Raw genomic sequence first — 23593 nt, forward strand, 5'->3', positions numbered from 1 at the left:
CCAACGCACCTTGCTGCACAGAAGCAGAACAGGATAACTATTCCCAACTTCATCCAGCAGTGTTTTAAACTGGCGATCATTTCAAGTTCGGGCAACAATAAAGTTGACCACCCGAATGACCAGCGACATCACCTCACCAAGCTGCTCGTCACACATCTGAGCACAAAGCGCCTCCTGATGTAGGATGCAGTGAAAACTTAGGATGGGTCTCTTCATGTTCACGAAGAAGCGCTAAGAATCCTCGGCTATTCCCCCACCATGCTGGTGGGGGAGCACCATCAGTACACACCGAAACAAGTTTATCCATCAGTGGATTTTTTTTCTTTAGAAAACTCAGTGAAAGACTGGAATAAATCCTCCCATCTTGTCTCTTTCATAGGCAAAACAGCAAGACTTTCCTCACCTAGTGTGTCACCGACAGCATACCTTGCAGTCATGCTGAACTGGGATAAATGGCTTACATCTGTTGACTCATCCAAAGTGAGAGAAAAGAATGATGCTGCATTTATGTCCTTCACTTGTGTTGCCTCAATTTGATTTGCCATCATGATGGTACGATCGTGAACAGTTCTTGCTGACAGAGGCATGTCTTTTGTTTCATTATCTTGTCTTTATCCGAAAAGTCATCAAAAAGTTCACTGGCAACATCAAGCATGAATGTTTTGGTATACTCCCTATCTGTGAATGGCTTTCCGTTTCTCACAATTGCTAAAGCACCAGCAAAGCTAGCTGAATTCCAGTCACCTTGTTGGGTCCAAACACGGAGTTGCTACTGACTAGCTTGCACTCTGCACAGTAGCTCTTGATATGCTTTCTTCCTGCTGTCCCCACTGGATATTTCGATGTAAATGTAGTATGGCGTGTGTCGAAGTGCTGCTTTATATTTGACCGTTTCATTGATGCAATCTTATCATTGCATATTAGACACACTGCAGAACCTGCTCTCTCCACAAAGGCAAATTCCTCTGTCCATTCCTGCTGAAAAATACAATACTCCTCATCTTTTTTTCTTTTAGCCATCTTCTTCGTCAAAAGGGTTTCTGCAGTTAGTTAGCTGACTACTTGATTAAAAGGAGGGATGTTTACTTCCTGACCTCACAATGACCCGTGTACCTTACGCAATATCCAATAAAAATTTGGTGTTGTCCCGGAGGACAGCTGTGATTGGCTCCAGCCACCCACAACCATGAACATGAGCGGTAGCAAATGAATGGATTGTAATACATGAGAATGTTTTATATCTTAAATGTTATTTTTTTTTATTAAAGATTTGTCTGTGAGCCAGATGCAGTCATTAAAGGAGCCACATCTGGCTCGTGAGCCATAGATTCCTGACCCCTGAGTTAGGGGATACTGGCTTGGCTCAGTCAAGGCACATATGAAAAGCAATCAATACACAACTAAAAGTGAAAGCAACTACAAGTTGATGCTTCTCACCCTCCCTTCCTGTCTGCCTAAAAAGAAAAGAAAGAGAGAGAGAGAGAGAGAGAGAAAGAAGGAAAAGAAAAAACAATGAATGCATAAGTGAATAGGACAACTTATCAATGTTTCTCTCTCTCTTCCTTCTCTGTAAAATCAATTTCTAAAGCCAATTTTTAAAAAAGTTACATGGCTAAACTATAATTATCATAGGACAATTAATCATCATAAAACAATTTATCAGTTTCAGTACCAGGAGACTCAACCATCTTTCTGACTCCTTGCTTTTCTTTTCACTTTGATGACTACTACCTTGGTTCAGATCCACACTATATCATACTCAGATTATTCTAACAACTCCCTGCCTCTCCTTTAACCCATCACAGTCAGATTAATCTTTCTTAAAAACTCTTTTCATGTCATGATTCTGCTCAAACTCCAACAAAGGTTCCCCATGACATTCTGAATTAAGTACAAACTCTTCATCAAACGATTTCAGACGCTCTCTGATAGGGCCTCAACCTAAATGTTCAACCTTATTTTCAACCTTTCAATCAACCTAAACTAAAGTCTTCTCAAAAAACAAGCCATGCTTTCTTAACTTGGCCTTTGTGCATGTTTTCAACCTGAGTGTGGCATCTCAATCTGTCAAAAGAGTAACAGATTACCTGTCTTTCCTTTGCTAACACCTTACTGAAATGAAAGTAAACAATTAAAAAAGGGAATAAACTAATAAAGGCAGTGAGTACTGGAGATGGCAAGATAAAAAAACCAGAGATTTTGGTAAATTTCTGGAATTAAAAAAAAAAGGTAGAATCATATAGGTGATGAACCAGAGCAAGAGTCATAGCTCAAAGAAAGCATTTTCACTCAGCATTTATTCAATAAATGTGTATTAAGCACATACTATGTGCCAAACAAGGGAGGAAAACATTAAACAGAAACAAATCAGACCCATGACAAATGTAGTGATAAATAAATGAGGATTGTGTAGAAAGTGACCAAGTAGCTGCCTTATATTCATAAACAGAGAAAGCCTGAGTAGCAATATTTAAAGCGAGATATGAATGATGAGAAGGAATCAGATGTGCAAAGTTCAGAGAAGAGCATTCTAAGTAGAGGATACAAGTTTGATATGTCTTGGAACAGAAAGATTAGATTGATCGGAAGAGACAGATTATGCAAGGATTTGTAAACCAAGAAAAGTAGTTTGGATTTTATTCTAAAGAAGCCCTCTTGAGGACAATAAGAAGTCATTTCTCACAAAATGCTGCAGCAGTGGAAGGGACCATTCTGGAAGGAGTCAGAGGGTCGAGTCCAAAGAGGAACAGAGGTGGGGGGAAAGGATGCTCAGCAGGACAGCAGCCAGTTATGCCAAACAGGAACTCAGAAGGTAATTTTGGCATTTGTTTCCAGGGTTAAGGAAACTAAAAAAACAAACAAAAACCAAAAACAAACAAACAACAAAAAACAACTAAGCCTGGTAGCAAATTTAAATACTTTCTGGGGTGAGGTGGCAATAGAAATACCACTGGTAGCCAGATGCAAACACCAGGGAGTGGAAGAGCCTGAAAACTAGAGGGCAAAAACTACCAATTGTTTAGTTTATTCTGGAATTAGCTAGTGGTGAAATGGCACAACCTTGTGAATATATTAAAACACACTGAATTTTTTATTTTAAAAAAGTGAAGGTTATTTATGGGTATTATATCTCAACTTTAAAAAAACCAAAAATAAATTTTAAACACTGTGCTAAACACAAGAAAGTTAGATACTGTTTCCTCTGAGAGGCCCATGAACTTTGTACCTCTCTATGGCATTTATAGCTAATCAGCTTTGTTATGTGGTGGTTATTTGTGCACTTGCCTTATCACCCTCCACACCCAACTAGGTTACAGGCTTCTAGAGAGGGACATATGGTTCTCATTTTCAGCCCAGAGCAACTAACAAATAATCATACAGGGTGGGGCAAAAGTAGGTTTACAGTGTTCATATGGGTAATAATACAATAATGGTGGGCGGATGGTGGATTTTTGAGTCGTGCACCTAAAACCTACATGGTTCTCTGAACCAATGCCATCCCAATAAATACAATTAAAAAATAAGTAAAAATTTAAAAATAAAAATAAATAATATGGGAACAAACTGTTTTGTGTACCCACAACTGTAAACTACTTTTGCCCCAACCTGCAGTCCTCCTTCATCTGAATTTCAACTATTTTCTGCTAAATATGTCTACTTTAAGATGACTCAAAATTTAAGATGAGATCTAATTTAAGATGACTCAAAGCTAAAGGTACAGTTCTTTAAAAAGGTGGCTAATATAGCCAGTTCTCCATAAATACTAATTTAAAGGAACACATTTAAAATTAATTTCCCTATCAAAAGAGGAATAGTTTAGAAAAGTCAAAACAAATTCTACAATGCACTTTAGTTTCAGCAGAGTATTTTATACTATTTCTATAAGGTTATATTTTTCTAAGGATATGATTTGATTCAATAGCTGTGTTATAATATGACTCATAAAAATTAACAAACCTAGTATTAGTAATGGTTTTTGCGTATGACAGAAACCTAACTAAAACTAGTTTAAAGCAAATAATCTATTCAAATTCAAAGTATAAGAAGTTTATCAATACATTTATCACAATGTATCTCTTCTCTCAACTTCCTTCATCTTCCTTTCTCTCCTCTCCAAGGTTTCATTCTAAAATTCTGTACCCCCTCCTCTGCAACTGTTTACATCTCCATCTCTTACATTCTCTCTCCTCATTCTGTCCCAACAATTCTCTCTCAGTATCCCTCAAAGGAGTTATTTCCAATTCCTACATATGAATATCCAAAATTCATACAGTCTTGCTTAAAAAAAAAAAAGACTTTTAGAGTTAACCAGAATTCTGAATAAAAAGCCAAAGCTGGGAAGAAGTCACCCTGGTCAGGGGTGGCTCAGTGGATAAAGCGTAGTCCTGGCGTGCCAAATTTGTGAGTCCAAACCCTGGTCAGGGCATGAATGACAAGCAATCAATGACAGCACAACTAAATGGAACTAAGACAAGGTGATGCTGCTCTCTCTCTCTCCCTTTCCCTCTATCTGTCTCTCTCTCTTCCTCTATATCTTTCTCTCTCAAATCAATGGGGGGGGGGGGGAGAAGCTGGGAGAAGTCACTTTACTACTAAATTCCACACACAGCAGTTCTTCCTCCATTTTTGTGTATCTCAGTATCTTCTTCTGGCAAGAGTCAGAAAACCAACCAGAGATTGCTTTTATTCCTGATATTAACCTGTCACAATTGGCAACACATGAGACTAAAATATTGCTGGGGGTGAAATGGATAGGGTCTAAATAGTTACTGAAATTATCAGAATGAGTTTGTTGGTTGTTTAAACTACAGATGCTAAATATCCTCTATCATTTTAACACAAATTCTGGTTAACAAGAAAACTCAAGTAAGTAAATTTTCCATTTTTTAATTTGAATTAGTAAGAACAGAACCTTCATTATATCACTGAAAGGGTCCATAAAGCCTTCAAGATCTTCCTAGACTAAGCCATCTAAAAACTAAACAAGAAGTCAGGAGACTGTAAATTCTTATTCTGTCTCTAACTAGCTAGAACTCTGGGCTAAATTATTTAAATCTTTAGGCCTCATTTTCTTAATCTGCAAAAAAGAGAAAAGATTGACTAGCTGAATCCAAAGGTCTACTCCTACCCCACTCCAACTCATTCTTGTCTGAAGTTCTATTATTTAATTACTGACTTCACTCTAAATCCCTCCCAATTTACCAGTCTTCTCTCTCCAAACTTAATTCCAGAGGATAAATACCTGCTGCCAACTACTCTTTAGACAAACTGCTTAAAAGGAGGAGAGGTTTAGGCTTTTCCATCTCCTCAGTCCAAACTCCCAACAACATGTATCTATGGTCTGTCTCAGTCCAAATAAAGTTTCAGCAGGTGTCTAAAAACCCTAGAACTTGTTCACGATATTGTGGCTTCTAATTAATTTAATGCTTCTGGGTTTTCTGAGTTTTGGTTTTACTTCTCAGAGTCTATTAATTTGTCTGAATAGCAAAAATAGCCATGGTTACAAGAAAAAATTAAATTTGACTTATAGCACAACAAAATATTGATTTCAGGAAGCACAAAAGGTGTATTACCAGTGAGAGAATGAATCATATCCCTAGAGTGGGCTTCCTGCACACCTAAAATTTACTTTGAACTCAACTACCTTATCTGAAAAATTCACATTAATTTCACATTCTGTTGTTTGAGCCAAGTAAAAAAAGTGTTTCAAAACTATCTATTGCCCTGGCCAGATAGCCCCGTTGGTTAGATCATCATACCGAAGAACAGAAGTTGCTGGTTCTATTCCTGGGTCAGGGCACATCCAGGAACAGATTGATATTCCTGTCTCTCTCTCTATCTTCTTCTCTCTAAAATCAATAAAATAAATATAAAAAACAAAACTATCATCAAGTAAATTTAGTGCTTCAGAATAATGAGGACATTTATTCTATGGTTTTGCAATCCCAATCCCTCTCCAATCCCTAATCCTCTGTGCATGTGCAAAAGATACATCCTGAGGGGGTTGGGAGACCATTATCTAGTTTGAAAAGACAGGAAAGTGAGTAGCACCATCTCCATTTTATTATAACAAGAAAACTGAAGTTTAAAGAGTTTCAGAAAGAGGAAAGATTAAAAACATTATATAGGTCACTTGTTTTCTTTATTAACCTCTCAATAAATTGTAAATAAAAATTAAAAATCTAATTAAAAAGTAATTTTTATATTTATTTATTTTACTTCATTTATTCATTTTTAGAGAGGAGAGAGAGAGATGAGAGAGAGAGACAGAGAGAGAGAAGGGGGGAGGAGCTGGAAGCATCAACTCCCATATGTGCCTTGACCAGGCAAGCCCAGGGTTTCAAACCGGCGACCTCAGCATTTCCAGGTCGACACTTGATCCACTGTGCCACGACAGGTCAGGCCAAAAAGTAATTTTTTAATTAAAAATAAAAAACTAATAACTCTGTTAATCTTCCTACAACTCTAAGTCATTAACAATGCCTAATCAATATAACTTTTGGTTAGACAGTATGTTGGGTCAAAAGAGAAGGGGTTTTTCAAAATATCAGTGATTCTCATTCTTGCCACAATGGCCACATTAACCAGAACTAGTAGAGGTCAGGCAGTGTGAAGTTTGGTGCCTTGTTTTTGATCATAGCTAAAAAGTTCATATGACTGGCATCAATATCCAAAATATACAGAAAGAAGACATTCTGGTTGCAATTTGTCATTCCACAGATGGCTAAATTGGCAGACATGGCTAAGGTGCTCTTTCCATTCCCAACTTCTTCATTTGGTTAAGAGCTAGGACTAGTTAATAGACAACCTGACTCAAACACTGAATTGCTCCATGAACTTGTATTAGCCCTGTTAAGTACTCTAAACCTGTTTCCTCATTTGTAAGATCACCTCACATTATTATGGTGAAAAGTAAATGAAATAACCTACATAAAAGACTTAGTCCAGTGTCTGGTAAATAGGTAATATCTACTGAAGGTTTCCTATTTCAACTGTGGCCCATATCCTATTGATGTTTTCTTAGCTTCTCTTTATGATTGGATGGTTGATGAAAACTTAGGGTTTAAACACCATTAGAAGATTTACTTAAAATCAGTTTAGTAATTTTGGCATTGGAATAAATGATATACTGCTACAGTAGACTTTCAGAGACTGTCACAGGGAAGAATGTCTTTGGCTTTGTTAAACCTTGTCTGAAACTGATAAGCAAACAGAAACTATATGAATAAGAAAGAGGTCCCTATAAAATCTCTACATTTTATAGTAAAATCATCCATTTTCAACATCTCTAAGATATGGTTAAATGATTCCAAATAATGTTCACAACCGAGTGAGTAGGAACTTTCTGTATTTATACTCCAAATATTTTTCAAGATCCAATTAAGTTCCACTTTCTCTGAAACAACTCTTAGCTTCCGAGATCAGGCGCATTCAAGGTGGTATGGCTGTAGACTGAAACAACTCTTGATGACTACAGAACATGTGTTCTTATAGTATCAGTGTTTTACTGTTATATTGTATTATTTAGCACTCTTGTATTGTATAGACTACCATCGTCTTCTATCGATATCATATATTTTGAATACAAAGCAGAGATATTTGAAAACATCAGTGAAACAATAGTAGGTAGGTTGTTGGTGGTGGTTAGTGCATGTGGAGTGAGTAAAAGATTTGAAACCTGTGATTGCAACTGCAAGAGTCACTTGCAGAATGAACAATGTAACCCGGGTCAACTTCCAGAATGATTATAAAAAAACTAATAAAATGATTGCTGCTGTCTCAGTCACTAAGTTCTGGGGTGATCCACTACACAGCAATAGATAATGCAACTCCTTGCCAAAAACACACTGAAAGTGGGGGGACCCGACGAAAGTTCTGGGAAAGCTGTATAGACAGAAGGGTGAGAGGTCTGAAGCACTGGCTGGGGAAAGCAGCCATAGATGAGATGCAGAGGCCATCGACAGTAAAAGGCTATAAGACAGTACAGTAAAAGGCTTTATACATCATGTGATCTGTCCCTTGTAAACCCCCCAAAACTGTCACTAAAATCAGTAAATTTAGGAGACCCTTGGCTCCTAAAGAAAAGAGCTTTGTGCCTACAGGACTTGAGGCAAAGGACACAGGAGCAGAGACAGATGAAACCATGAGCAAGTAAAGACAGAAACCATGGAGAGGAAGCTGGACACCCAGAGGGTAACTACAGCTAAATTATGTAGATGGGCTCCACATGAATTTTTTCTTTTTGTTATTTTTTTTTCATTTACTTACAGATTTTAGAGAGAGGAAGAGAGAGAGAGAGAGAGAGGAAGAAGGGAAATGGAGAAGGGAGAGGAAGGGAGGGAGAGGAAAAGAGAGGAAAGGAGGGAGAGAGAGAGAGAAAGAGACAGCCAGAAACATCAATCTGCTTCTTCTGTATGTGCCCTGATGGGGGATCCAAACAGCAAACTCTGCATATTGGGACAATGCTCTAACCAAATGAGTGATTTGACCAGAGCTCCATGTGATGTGCACTTCTCCTTTGTGCCCTGACCAGGAATCGAACCCGGGACTTCCACACGCCAGGCCGATGCTCTACCTGGCCAACTGGCCAAGGCTAAAGAAATAGTTATTTTTTAGTTAAGATCACTACTTCTTACCAAGAAATAGTAGTGGTCATTCAATAAATAATGAAATGCCACCACGAGCTGGGCACTAAACTGAGAAGCACAGGGAATATAGCTGTTTAAAGGGCAGACATGTTCTCTGTCCTCAGGCAGTTTTATTAAAATCTCGAACAAGAGAACACAGTCTTTACTTTTATACTTATACTTTCTACTTTCAAATTAATGTGCCTACACGTTAAGATACTTTAAATCTAAAGTGTTTTTCATTACACACACACACACACACACACACACACACGCACACTGGTGGAGGGAAGTGAAAGACAAATTTTACAATGATGATATGTTCACCATTACCAGAGTAAATAATTTCTACTCTTATACCATAAGCACTCTCAAATTGCCACTGTTAAAATGAAAATGGTATATAATTGGATATTACATTTTTACTTAACTATATATGTTTATAAAAAAATGAAGTATGTTCCCCGAAAAAGTTCACAGGAACTAAAATCAGTTATGGGTTCTGTTAGCCAAATAACTATCAAAATTAGCTTTTTAAACCTTTTTCAGCTCATGGCACACACAAATTAATTACTAAACTTTTGTGACACATACACAAAAAAATCTATTTTAATTTTTGCTGATCTGACCCCCCCCAATAAAGGGATAATTTTTAAAATTTATTTACAAAAATAATAATAGAATAACCTATCCTTTTTGCTCTAAAATGACACTTTAAAAAATCAGGTACCTATATTGTATACATATAAGGATTTCTGGTACCAAGAATTAACCCATCAGGCGCAACTTTATTTTGTGACATGACTAACAAGATGCAACTCTATTAAATGACAGGACATTTACACTGGAAGTGTATTGTGTTGGCTGTGTCTTTTTTAATTTGACAATCTAAGGGAAAAAGAGGTCTGTGCTCCTGACTAAATACTTAGGTATTGGGCTGGCTTTAGCTCAGCGGTTCCTTCAAGTCAAGTTCTCCTGCTAAATAGTCAGGTATTGCATGTCTTAAAAATTCTATGGCCCTGGCCGGTTGGCTCAGCGGTAGAGCGTCGGCCTAGCGTGCGGAGGACCCGGGTTCGATTCCCGGCCAGGGCACATAGGAGAAGCGCCCATTTGCTTCTCCACCCCTCCGCCGCGCTTTCCTCTCTATCTCTCTCTTCCCCTCCCGCAGCCAAGGCTCCATTGGAGCAAAGATGGCCCGGGCGCTGGGGATGGCTCTGTGGCCTCTGCCTCAGGCGCTAGAGTGGCTCGCTAGAGTGGCTCTGGTCGCAACATGGCGACGCCCAGGATGGGCAGAGCATCGCCCCCTGGTGGGCGTGCCGGGTGGATCCCGGTTGGGTGCATGCGGGAGTCTGTCTGACTGTCTCTCCCTGTTTCCAGCTTCAAAAAAAAAAAAAAAAAAATCTAGAGGCACACCAGTTGAAAACTGCTCATCTAAATTATCTACAGAGATATTACAAAATAAAAGTAAATACATTTTAGGCAATTCTCTGATATCAAACAGTCCTACAGCCAGCACACTGTGAATAAACAATGCTTTTATTGGAAACTATTAAATAAGAGCTTTAATTTGTGATTGTAAACATTTCTTAATGGAGACTTGAAAGTATACAGTTTTCACTATTAAAAATGTTAACTGAATATGATACAAAACTTCATATTCCTTATCCTAATAACCATACTTATAATAAAATCTTACCAAAGAAAAAATATTATCCATTTCATACCCATCAATTTGGCAAAATATAATAAGCCTGATAAAACCAAAGGTTGGGGAGGATGTGGAGTAATGCTCACTGGTGGTAGGGACTCACCACTCTGGTGAACCATTACTTATCTTATGAGCTCACAAAACAACCTTTAAGTGTCCAAGCACTAAAGAGACAAGCACCAGGAAATGTAAATGATGTTCATTGTGGCAACATAACTTTCTAACTATCCCTTAAAAGAGAATGGAAAAACTGCCTTATTCTTATAAAAAGAATGACCTGGATCTCCAAGAACCAGTATGAATAATGACAAACTAGACGATTGAGTATGACCAGGCAGTAGCACAGTGGATGGAGCGTCGGCAAGGGACACAGAGGACCCAGGTTCAAAACCCCAAGGTCTCCGCTTGAGCGCGTGCTCATCTGGCTTGAGTGCGGCTCACCAGCTTGAGCACGGGATCATAGACATGACCCCATGGTCGCTGGCTTAAGCCCAAAGGTCACTGGCTTGAACCCAAGGTTGCTGGTTTGAGCAAGGTGTCACTCGCTATGCTGTAACACCTCCCACCCCCATCAAGGCAAATGAGAAAGCAATCAATGAACTAAGGTACCACAACGAAGAACTGATGCTTCTCATTTCTCTCCCTTCCTGTCTGTCTGTCCCTATCTGTACCCTCTCTGAACTTCTCTGTCTCTGTCACACACACACAACACAAAACTATATGCTTGAGTGAAAATTGCAAATTTTGAAAGAATGATATAGTTTATCCTTTATATAAAACTCAAAAGTACAGACTGCAATAAGTAAAATTTTATGGAGACATATGTATTAAATGTACTAAAACATAGAATGACACAAATTGTTACTGGGGGGAGGATTTTTATTGTATCATCTCCTTAAATTATTTACAGCAAAATGTAAACAACTGATTACTGATGGTGATGGGTATGTAGATGTCTATCATGTTTTATACTTTGACTTAAAATGTTTCAAAATTAAAAACAAAATTTAAAAAGTTCAAAATATGGATAAAGTATGTGGACAAGTATGCTCATCAAAGCCAAATTTAATAAAAAGTATATATATATATGGGGACAGGGAGGGCAATGAAATATCCTCCAAGAAAAGAAGAACTATGTAAATTCTAGTGTGTTATGCCCATCATGGATTAGAATGCAGATATAAATTATTCATAAAACATTTAAATGCATAGGAAAATGCTAGTGCTAGATGTTTAAATGAAAGAAGAACTGAATTGTGCATACAGTAATGAGCTACATAAATATACATAACACACATATATAAGAAAATATACCCAAAAACTTAATTGTAGTAATTTCTGGGTGATAGGATTTTGTTTTATTTTTTTATACATTTCTAAGGGTTGCATATTTTCATTAATATTAATAAAAGGGGAGAAAGAAGGCAAACTACAAAACGCAAATTCAAAATCCTCTGGCAAAAACTTAAACCTCAATTAAACTTATAAGATACTGTTTCATTTCTGATTCCAAAAATATCAATCTATGTTAATAAAAGTAACCCTCTTAAAATATTATTATCCACAACCATACAAACCAAAAGAATTATGCCAATAATTATAGAGTTGTAAACTTGTGCTTTAATGTTTCTAAAGATATGTTTCAGTCTCCTCTGTTTCTAGCACTGTCACATCAGAATAGGTGGTCTCTTCATTAATGCATTAGATAAGGTCATCATATGGAAAAACTCCATACCAAATCTTAATTTATATCATAAAAATAAGCATGTGCAAATCATGACTTGGCTATAAGAAATGATACAAACAGGACAGCGTGCAGTGTTTATGCAACTGAAAAATATAAAATACTGCTGAGAGAAATTAGAGAGCTAAATAAAATGGACAGATTACCATGCGACTGGATGAGAAGAAGCAATGTTATTTCACCTCCTATTGAACTAGGTACTCAATGTAATTACAACCAGTTTATCCGAATACTTGATCCTAAAATTTATATGGAAAAGCAAATGACCTAGAATAGCCAAACAATCTGGAAAAATAACTTGGGAGGTTTACTACCTGACTTCAAGACTCACCATGAGGTTCAGTAATCAAGACAATGCAGTATTGACAAAAGAATAGAGAATTATGTCAATGTAACAGAATGGAGGACCCAGAAATAGACCTATACTTACAATGTCAAATGATTTTCAACAGGTATGTCAAAGTCAAAGGTAGGAAGGAAAGAGATTTTTACCAGTTCTAGTGAGGTATAATTGGCAAATAAAAATGGAAAGCATTTTTTATCAAATGTTGCTGGAACAAATAGAAACAAAAATTAATTCAAAATGGATTATGGATTGAAAAGTAAAAGCTAAAATGATAACACTTCTAGAAGAAAACATAGGGAGATATCACTGCAATTTTGGTGTAGGTCAAGATTTATTAGGACAGAGAAAAAGCTAACCATCCAAGGAAATTCTCTGAAGTTCAATAACATCATTTATTTGAAAGACACCATAAAAAAACAAATAGGCAAGCCACAAATTAAGAGAAAATATTCACAAATATATCTGATAAAGGACTTGTACCTAGAATACGTGAAGAATGCTACAACTAAGTAAAAAAAGACAGTCAATTATTAAAAAGGGCAAGACTCACAGTAACTTCCCAAATTGCTAATAAGAACATAAAGTGTTTCAAAATCATTAGTAATTAAAATATTAAAACTACAATGAGATGCTACTACATATCTATTACAGTGGCTAGAATGAAAAAAGGGACAATACCAACTGTTAGTATGTAGAGCTATTAGAATTGTCATATAATGCTGTTAAATATAAAAATAATACAACTTTGGAAAAGTTTGCCAGTTTCGTAAAAAATTAAAAATACACCTACCTCATAGGTGTATTTTGTCCTCAGGTATTTACCCAAGAGAAATGAAAACATATATCCATTTATACACAAATGTCATAACAGCTTTATTTGTAAAAGTCAAAAATGAAAACAGCCTAATATTTATTAATAGATGGTTAAACAAAATGTGGTATACAATATACACATAATGGAATACCATTCAGCAACTACATAAAAGGAAATAATCCAATCAACACAGAACAAATTAGAAATCATTATTCTGTGGACTAAAGAGAGAGAATGAACTAAAAAGATCAGTGTTATGATTCCATATATAAAATTTTTAAAAATACAAACTGGTCTATAGTGACAGCTTGTCCAGAGACTGAGGTGAAGGGCAGGATGATTTACAAATGGTATGAGGAAACTCCAGGGATTATGCAAATGTTCCCTATCTTGATTGCATATGAAAATTTATCAAATTATGTATGTACTTTAATGGGTGCAGTTTATTGTATGAAAATTATACCTCAATAAAGTAGAAAACACTATTAAATAAACAAGCAAACAAAAGAACTTTAAAGCAGAATGAGAATTAGGAATCAAGGTAATGGCTAGTCATGAGGGAGAAGAGGTATAAAGAAGCGAATATGAGGGGGCAAGGGTTCTGGCGCACTGGTAAGTTCCTATTTTTTTGTCCATGTACTAGTTATACATGAGTACTCCGGTTGTAAAAGTGTACACTTACGATATATGGATTACTCTGATGAACAATGTATACTGTTCTTCAATACAAGTTTTTAGAAGCAGGAACATCTACCTGGAACCTAGCAATTCTGCTCCTTTCTCCAAGAGAAATGAAACATGTCCACAAAAAGACTTGTACACAAGGTCATTACAGTTTTCTTCAAAACAGCCCCAAACTAGAAATAGCCCAGGTCCCCTTCAACAGGAAACTGGATAAACAATCTATGGTATATTCAATGTATTTGTACAGTTAAATATTATTCCACAATAAAGAAAGTTGGGGGCGAGGGAAGTGAGGTTTAATTTCAAAAGCAACTACTGCTGCAAAAAGGAAGTTGAAGCACAAAGAGTGCCAAGTGTTAGAGGATGTTATTGATGTGGTTGAGGAGTGACCATGTATGTTGTACCAAACAGGTTTATTAGCTGTTGCATGGCAAAGTGTTTAAAAAGAGGTGCCAAATTTCAAGATGAGTTAAACATTGATCTTTTACAAAAAGTCTAATTTTGTTGACTTTTTGTGATAAATAACTGTTAGTAGTATGCTACCTAGCCATTGTTTTTAAAAATAAAACAGTTAATCTATTTGTACCTTAAAGGTAAATGAAACAGCTTAAAACTGGGTAAAAAAATAACTGTACTTCAAAAGAAAACAATGTGTCGTCTTGAAACACTCATACCTGCATAGCTTAAAAACAGAGAAACCATTTTCTAACTCTTTAAACACTTTTCCTATGTGTTATAAACACACTTAATTAAAAATATAGAAATGAAAATCCTCACACTGATTTGCACAGTAAGAGCACCCTTTACCACTCAAATATGTATAATTAATGATAGAAATTAAACAATGAATACCTCCATTTAGGGAGCACAAAGATGTACTTATTCTTTTTGGGTATATATGTCCCTACATAAGTTGCCTTTTAGCCAAGTACCAAAATAAACAGATTTAACATCTAGACTTTGGAATTTCTGTATTATCAAGTAGTAAAAAACAGATATTTCAAGCATGATGCAGCATATTCACTGCTCCTGCCTTAAAAAAATTATATATTTATAAAAAAACTTAAGAGTAAATAAAACATTTTTGAGCCATATCTAACATTTATAAAGCACTCTATTCACAGAAAATGGGGACTACTGATTCTCTCCACCAGTTTCTAAAGTCTTTTGTTACAATATGAAATAAACCAAGAAAGCATTATTCTTTATAAATAAACTTTATTACATTTTGGTGGATCTTTTCTGGAGATGGACATCAAATGTAAAGAAGTTTTCAAGGAACAGCTTTCATTAAAATCTTATTAAAAAAAGAAAACCTTTTTATTGAATTTCTATTATGTTTAAGGGACTGAGAGGAATTTCAGATGACTAAACCCTGGTCCAATACGTTAGAATGAAGGAGTATTTAAGACAATACACAATTATCTACAACATAAGGCAAATCAAGTAAGGTCTAGAGCCGGGGTAGTCACCCACTTTTGTATCTCTGTTAGTAGTAAAATTTTCTAACCGCCCACCGGTTCCACAGTAATGGTGATTTATAAAGTAGGGAAGTAACTTTACTTTATAAAATTTATAAAGCAGAGTTACAGCAAGTTAAAGTATATAATAGTAATTACTTACCAAGTACTTTGTGTCGGATTTTCGCTGTTTGGCAGAATAAATCTTTATAACACAACTTACTATAGTTAAATCTATCTTTTTATTTATACTTTGGTTGCTCTGCTACTGCCTACCATGAAAGCTGGACGCTCACTAGTGGGTGGTAGGGACCAGGTTGACTACCACTGGGAGGAATGAAGAAGAAGTTAATTCTGTTTGGTGTCAAACAGCTTCAAGAAAGGTGCGGGGCAATGGAACCAGGTCTCACAGGAAGAATGGGATTTTGACTAAAATTAGGGAAGATAAAACATACTCAGAAACAGAGAGGCATGTAAAATCTGGGATACATAAAGAATACACTGCATTTTCAAATTACATTATTTGTTCTTTTGTTGTACTGACAGGTAGTAACACTTTGCTTCACTTATCAAACTTGGTAAATTTTGTCTAAAATTTAAAAAAAAGGCATCCAATTTTCATGTATGGCTACAAAACTGACTTATTCTAATTCTAAAATATTTGGGCCTATTTAATATGTTTACAATTCTAATTTTTTCCAGATTTCACCATGCTTCCCCAGGGGGGTTAAGTTTTAAGTGGCATATAATGATTAGACATCCATTATGGACCTCCCAACTTGCTTTTCTTCTCATTTAAAGGGATGACTTGTCCCTTCTTTCCAAACCTTCTCTCTTTACCCATTTTAAGATCCCAGTTTACTTGTTTTTTTTAAATTTTTTAGCTCTGCTCCCTCAATTACCTTTTTTATTGATTCCTTGTATCCTACACTTAAACTAGCATCCTGTATTTTGAAGAGGAGAAAGTCTTATCTGATTTCTCCATTATGCCTAGCTCTGCCTAAAGTAGAGATACAATGTGTATTTTATTAACAGCAAAATATGTACTTTTTAAAAAGCCAATTTATAAATCATGAGTGATGTATTTTAAAACATCTGCCCCAAAGTAAATATTGCATCTTAAAATAACATTGATAACAACATGAAATGAACCTTTAGAGATTATTATAATATGGGAGTTTCCCAATATTTCACAAGAAAACTTTTCCAGTTGAAATCTTATATAGTATTCCACATATATAAAACTGGCAAAAGTGTTGCTAACCACTTTTATGTTCAAATAGATCCCATTAATTTAGCGCAAGCAGACAAATTGAGGATTAGGGATATTAGCTCCGGTTTATTTATTTATGCAAAATTTTGTTTTGATTTTGCCCCATAAGCGGTTGCTTTTGTTTTGTTAGCAGCTTTTTGTGGTTCACTTTGCAGTCTCAGGATATACTTCAATAACATTGATACATTTTTTAAAAAATAGGAATATCTTCTTACAAAGTTTAGTAACTATGTAATTGTTTAGAAGGCAAACAAGAACAACCCAAAACTTTCAAAAAGCTATAAAAACATCTATATCATGACATCAGGGCATAGTGTTATATGCTTGTTATTAAACAAATGACTTGAACAGGATGAGTATACCCCCAAAGAAATGGGCTTGGATCTTACCCATTGTTTAACTAACACAATGCACATGCCATATTTATTTTTTATAAAATTATTTATACAATTGGTTTTTTGTATTATTTATACAATTCTATAAAATAGATATGCGCAAAACTGAATTTAAAAAAAATTTACTGCAAACTACAACTTTCTCTATCATAATCCCATTTAAAATTCACAAATAAGCAGACAGTAAGAGCACCTTTATATTAATGCTGCCCTCCCCACACAAAAAATTAACCATGTATAATCATGTAACACTATGGTTTCCAATGTGTTAAAATTTTATATATATGTAAATGGGGTGCCAAGACCATGCAATGGGGAAAGTATAGTCCTTTCAACAAATGGTGTTGGGAAAACTATATATTCACAAGCAAAAGGATGAAGATGAACCCTTACCTAACACCATATGCAATTAGTAACAAAAAATGGATCAAAAACCTAAGCATAAAACTCTTAGAAAATAGAGAAAAAACTTCATGACACTGGATTTGGCAATGGTTTTTCAGATGTGATACCAAAAGAAGAGGCAGCAAAAGACAAAAATCAAGTGTACTTCGTTAAAATAAAAAACTTTAAACAGAGAAGGACACGACTGAAAGAATGAAAAGGCAACCTACAGAATGGGAGCAAATATTTGTAAATCATGAATCTGATACAAGATTAATACCTAGACTATTGAAAAAATTCTTACAACTCAACAACAAAACAAGCAAACCAATTTAAATAGGCAAAGGGCTTGAATAGACATTTTTTCAAAGAGGATATACAAATGGCCAATAAGCACATGAAAAAACACTCAACATCTCAACATTAACCATTAGAAATATTTAAATCAAAACCACGGCCCTGGCCTGTTGGCTCAGTGGTAGAGCGTCAGCCTGGTGTGCAGGAGTCCGGGGTTTGATTCCTGGCCAGGGCACACAGGAGAAGCGCCCATCTGCTTCTTCTCCACCCCTCCTCCTTTCCTTCCTCTCTGTCTCTCTTCCCCTCCCGCAGACAAGGCTCCATTGGAGCATAGTTGGCCCAGGCGCTGAGGATGGCTCTATAGCCTCTGCCTCAGGCGCTAGAGTGGCTCTGGTCGTAACAGAGTGGCGCCCCAGATCGCCCCCTGGTGGGCATGCCAGGTGGATCCTGGTCAGGCATATGCAGGAGTCTGTCTGACTGCCTCCCCATTTCCAACTTCAGAAAAATACAAAACAAACAAACAAAAAAACCAAAACCACACAGACACACCACTTCTCAGTCATCAGGATGGCTATTATTTAAAACTAACAAATAGAAAATAACAAGTGTTGGTGACTACAGGTAAAAATGAAACCTTTGTGCATTGCTTGTGCATTGTAAATTGCCATGGCTGCTGTAGAAAACAGTATAGCAGTTTCTTTAAAAATAAAACAGCCTGACTGGGTGGTGGTGCAGGTGGCGCAGTGGATAGAGCGTCGGACTGGGATGCGGAAGACCCAGATTCGAGACCCTGGGGTCACCAGCTGCTGGTTTGAGCAAAAGCTCACCAGCTTGAGCCCAAGGTCGCTGGCTCAAGCAAGGGGTTACTCGGTCTGCTGAAGGCCCGTGGTCAAGGTATGTATGAGAAGGCAATCAATGAACAATTAAGGTGTTGCAATGAGCAACGAAAAACTAATAGTCCTGGTCAGTTGGCTCAGTGGTAGAGTGTCGGCCTGGCGTGCGAGAGTCCCAGGTTCGATTCCCAGCCAGGGCACACAGTAGAAGCGCCCATCTGCTTCTCCAACCCTCCCTCTCTCCTTCCTCTCTGTCTCTCTCTTCCTCTCCCGCAGCCAAGGCTCCATTGGAGCAGGGTTGGCCCGAGTGCTGAGGATGGCTCTGTGGCCTCTGCCTCAGGCGCTAGAATGGCTCTGGTTGCAGCCAAGTGATGCCCCGGATGGGCAGAGCATCATCCCCTGGTGGGCATGCCAGGTGGATCCCGGTCAGGCACATGTGGGAGTCTGTCTGACTGCCTCCCCGTTTCCAACTTCAGAAAAATACAAAAAAAAAAAGAAAAACTAATGATTGCTGCTTCTCATCTCTCCGTTCCTGTCTATCCCTCTGACTCTCTCTCTGTCTCTGTAAAAAAATAAATAAATAAACCAAAATCAAATAGAATTACCATATGATCTAGCCATTCTACTTCTGGGTACATACCCAAAAGGATTGAAAACAGAGGATCAAACAGATAGGTATACACCAATGTTCAGAGCAGAATTACTCACAATAGCTAAAAGGTGGAAACAACCAAATGTCCATCTACAGATGAATAAACAAAATGTGGTACACACATACAATGGACATTATGCTAAGTGAAATAAGCCAGATACAACAACAAAATATTGCACGATTCCACTTATATTAAGTACCCAAGGTAGTCAAAATCATAGAGACAAAAAGTAGAAAAGTGGTTACCAAGGGCTGGGGAAGAAGAGGAGGTGAAGAGTTACTGTTTAATGGGTAGAGGTTCAGTTTGGGATGATGAAAAAAAGTTCTGGAGATAGAGATGATGACTGCACAACTGCACAACCATGTGAATATATTTAATACCACTGAACTATACACTTAAAAAATGGTTAGGCCCTGGCCGGTTGGCTCAGCGGTGGAGCGTCGGCCTGGCGTGCGGGGGACCCGGGTTCGATTCCCGGCCAGGGCACATGGGAGAAGCGCCCATTTGCTTCTCTACTCCCCCCCTCCTTCCTCTCTGTCTCTCTCTTCCCCTCCCGCAGCGAGGCTCCATTGGAGCAAGGATGGCCCGGACGCTGGGGATGGCTCCTTGGCCTCTGCCCCAGGCGCTAGAGTGGCTCTGGTTGCGGCAGAGCGATGCCCCAGAGGGGCAGAGCATCGCCCCCTGGTGGGCAGAGCGTGGCCCCTGGTGGGTGTGCCGGGTGGATCCCGGTCGGGCGCATGCGGGAGTCTGTCTGTCTCTCCCCGTTTCCAGCTTCAGAAAAATACAAAAAAAAAAAAAATGGTTAGAATGGTAAATATTATGTTGTATATTTTACCAAAATAAAACATACTTGTGTATTACTCTTTTATGATGGCGGTAGGGGAATGTAGTTAAGAACACAAGCTTAAGAATTACCGGTATGCTATAAAGTTCTACCACTTTAGAGCTATGTATTCTCTGCCTGTTTTCTTAGCAACAGAACCTTCATAGGTTACTGAGAGGATGAAGTAAATTAATACACGCACAGCATTTAAAATAGTACATGTCATACAATAGTCACTTTTGATTACTATGGGTTTAAAATACTTTTTAAATGAGATTTAAGTCAAACTATCTGCAGAACCTCTGAAGGTCCTCCTCAAAATTCCGGAGTTGAGTAAAACAAATAGAAAAACAGTGATCTAATCAGAGATTTTCAAATAATGTGCCACAAGAATTTTTAAAACATGCATGCAATACCTGACAACTGCGTGACCTCTTTTCCCTTAGACTGTCAAACAGAAAAATAACAAGTCATCTGATGTGAATGAATCAAAATTATACTTTTTTGTTAGATTGACCAAAAAAAAATTTGTGTCACAGAATTTTAGTAATTATTTTATGTATGCCATGAGATGACAAAGGTTGAAAACCACTGATTTAATCCGTATTTCTCATTTTACAAGTAAAAAAATTGAAAGTCCAAGCTAATTGATTTGCCTGCAGCCACATATCTTGTTTCATTAATGTTAATTTTCCTAAAAAGTTTGGGATTAACAATACTAATGTTGACATTCAACTACTTGAGAACCAAAGCAAAGCTGTGAGATTCTATAATTTGTATCCAAGAACCTATGAACCGCATGATAGTCATCTGCCATGCTAATCTAATGAATAATTTCCCATGAGTGGAAACCAAGGGTAGCAAAACCAAAAGAAAAGCCATTTTAATTATTTTCAAAGACAAAAGTTAGAAACACCCGTGGGAAATAAAAGTGTTACAATATTTGTGAAAACAAATGATATGGATCAAGAGTTTGAAATATGCCCAATATGTGCCCATTACTCCACTTTTCAGCCAAATACTTAATATATGATCTTACTGAGACCTCTGAATCTGTAAATTCACGTTTTTCAACCAAATAGATGAATTATCTACAAATAATTCTTTATTAAATTCAAACAGAAGGGAGCATAAGTCCAAACAACACAAAATGTCTAATCCAAAAAATCATGTATTAAGCTTTGTAGACATCACCTGAATAGACTAGATCTGGTTTCTGGGAAATTCACAACACAAAAAGCAAAATAACAGACACAATCTTTGAAGGTCAGACTCAACAAAAGCTAAAAAGCTTTTGAGAGTCTCTGTTTTGTCCTTCCTCCACAAATCTGTCCTCAAGAATAGCACCATCTCTACTCATAATTTTCTCCCCCTCCAAATAAATCAACATCAGCTAAAATCCTAGCCATCCTTAAAGGTTCCACTTAAATGCCACAGCTTCCGTCAATTTTCCCCCAGTGCTCCCAATCTTGAATTGAGTTCTTTCCTCTTTGCTGCCCTGTTTTGCACCCCTATTTCAACTATTTACTATATAATTTATTGCATTACAATTACCTACATTCACTTCTTCCCCCACCTTCCCCTAAGAGAATCCCAAAAGCAGTAGGCAAGGGAAGAAAGGAATTAACATTTGTGAAAACCTCAGTACCAAGCAAGGTGGTAGGCATCTTGCACACGTTATCTCATTTAATCTGTTTGACGACCATCTGGGGAGGTAAGCAGGTGGTGTTATTCCCATATTACTAATAAAGAAAGTACTGTTGAGAGTTAAATAGCTTATCCGACGTCACACCGCTAAACCAATTACAGTGCTTTATGGAACCGCTGGTTTCCCCGGCTTCAAAGAGCTCTTTCCACCACTGTACGCTGCAGGTCTTGTTCACTTGGGTCCCTCACCTTGCCTAACAAATAGGTATTTCACAAATATTGGCTACATTTAATATTCCAATGGACTCAGTACCACCCGTTTAGTAACACGATTAAGCCCACCACCTAGCCCCGTTACCTTTCCTGTCCCTCCATACATACACAGACCTGCACATTTCCTAGAGAAATGCTGCAGACATCAACCCTTCCGGGGAGGTTAAGTGAAAACCTTCCAATTCTCCCGGACTTCCCCAACTGTTCTTCCCACAGAATGTAAGAAATGCACACACACACACACACACACACACACACACACACGACACTTTCGATGTACACTCTTCCAAAAAGCTCTTATTTCACACCAAGCCACGTCTTCGTGCTTATAAGCAATAAGGTTTATGCGGCTTCTAGCTCCCACTGTGAGGACACCCTGAGACACTGTCTGAATAAGAAAACCCCATCTTTCAAACCATCTTAAAACGAAGGCATCCTAATACTACCACAGTGCCCCCCCCCCCCCCCATGGGCTGCAGTTTGGATTTCCGGCGGGAATGCACAGAGAGAGAGAGGAGATGGGGCTCAGAAGCAATGGAGCAATCACTTAGCCTGGTTAATTAGGAAGAAGACACGGAAGGTGCCCCGCCTTTTAAAATCTCTGCACTGAACTCCGATACGAAAGATCGGGGACGGGGGGCACCGAAACCCGAGCAACCCCAGACATCTGCAGCTGGTGGTGAGACAGTCCTTTCCTCCCCGCGGTCCCGGGCCACCAGGACCCGGTGCCGCTGGAGAAGCCCGACCGCGCCCTCCCCAAGCGGCCCTGTCTCTCATTGTCTCGCTCCGCCGCCCTCCCCCGGGGGGCCAGGGTGCAGCCCAGGCCCCGCCGACTCGCGCCCCCGGCCGGCAGCGTCGCCCGGCGAGGTCCAGCTAGCCCGGCGCGACCCCGCCCCATGCTCGGCCACCCGCACCGCGCCCGGATGGCGGGGCCGGGCGCCGGGAAAATGGAGGCGGGAGCGGCGACAGTGCCTCCCAGCCCCGCGCCCAGCCGGTTCCCCCCGCCAGCCCCGAGGGCCAGGCTGGGCACTCACCGCGACAGCTGCTCGGTCCGCCGGGGGCCCCGGGCTGGGCAGCCGCGGCTCGCGCTCCGCCAGCAGCCGCCACCGCCGCCTCCCCAGGCGCGGCGCTCCTTCCCGAGAGACGCCGCGAGCGCTCGCAGCAGCCGCGCCGCGCGCTCCGTGACTGACTGACCGACCGACGGGGCGGCGGCGCCGGGGGCGGGGCGGGAGCGCGCGGCGGATCCGAGTGCGGCCGCGTCTGGCCGAGACGCAGAAGGCGGGGCTGAGGGCCGGGCGGCCCACAGGCGGACCGACTCGCGCCCGGCCGCTCGCTCCCCCGCCCCCGCCCCGCCGCCAACCACTCACTTCCGGCGCAGGCGGCCGCGTCCGCCCCTCCCGGGCGCCGACCCGCCGCCCGCGCCCCCCGCCGCGCCCCTCGCGCCGCCCGCTCACCTTCCCCGCGGGCGCCGGGCCGCACCCAGCCGCGCTGCCCGCGCTCCGCCTTTCCTCCGCGCGTCCCCGTGAGCCACCTCAGGAACCGGTGAATCAGAGAATGAATGAGTGCGGAAGGAAAATCCCGGCGCTCTCCCACCCCCTGCTCGCTTCCTTGGAAGCAGGCCCAGCGGCCTCT

The 23593-nt window shown here is 39.2% G+C and overlaps 1 protein-coding gene across 6 annotated transcripts in view; it reads right to left on the bottom strand.

The window, feature by feature from the left end:
* The window catches only part of RAPH1 (Ras association (RalGDS/AF-6) and pleckstrin homology domains 1), a 107923-nt gene extending 84601 nt beyond the window's left edge, over positions 1-23322 (bottom strand). For 3 of the 6 annotated variants that reach the window (XM_066345099.1, XM_066345097.1, XM_066345096.1), the window contains exon 1: positions 22996-23322. The gene's annotated coding sequence lies outside the window, so the exon portion shown is untranslated. The remainder of the gene's footprint in view (positions 1-22995) is intronic. The other 3 variants (XM_066345102.1, XM_066345100.1, XM_066345101.1) reach the window with 3 other exon arrangements.
* Between the last annotated feature and the right edge of the window lie 271 nt (positions 23323-23593).

Source organism: Saccopteryx leptura, chromosome 7 (genome assembly GCF_036850995.1).
Source record: "Saccopteryx leptura isolate mSacLep1 chromosome 7, mSacLep1_pri_phased_curated, whole genome shotgun sequence".
In the NCBI taxonomy this organism is placed as follows: Eukaryota; Metazoa; Chordata; class Mammalia; order Chiroptera; family Emballonuridae; genus Saccopteryx; species Saccopteryx leptura.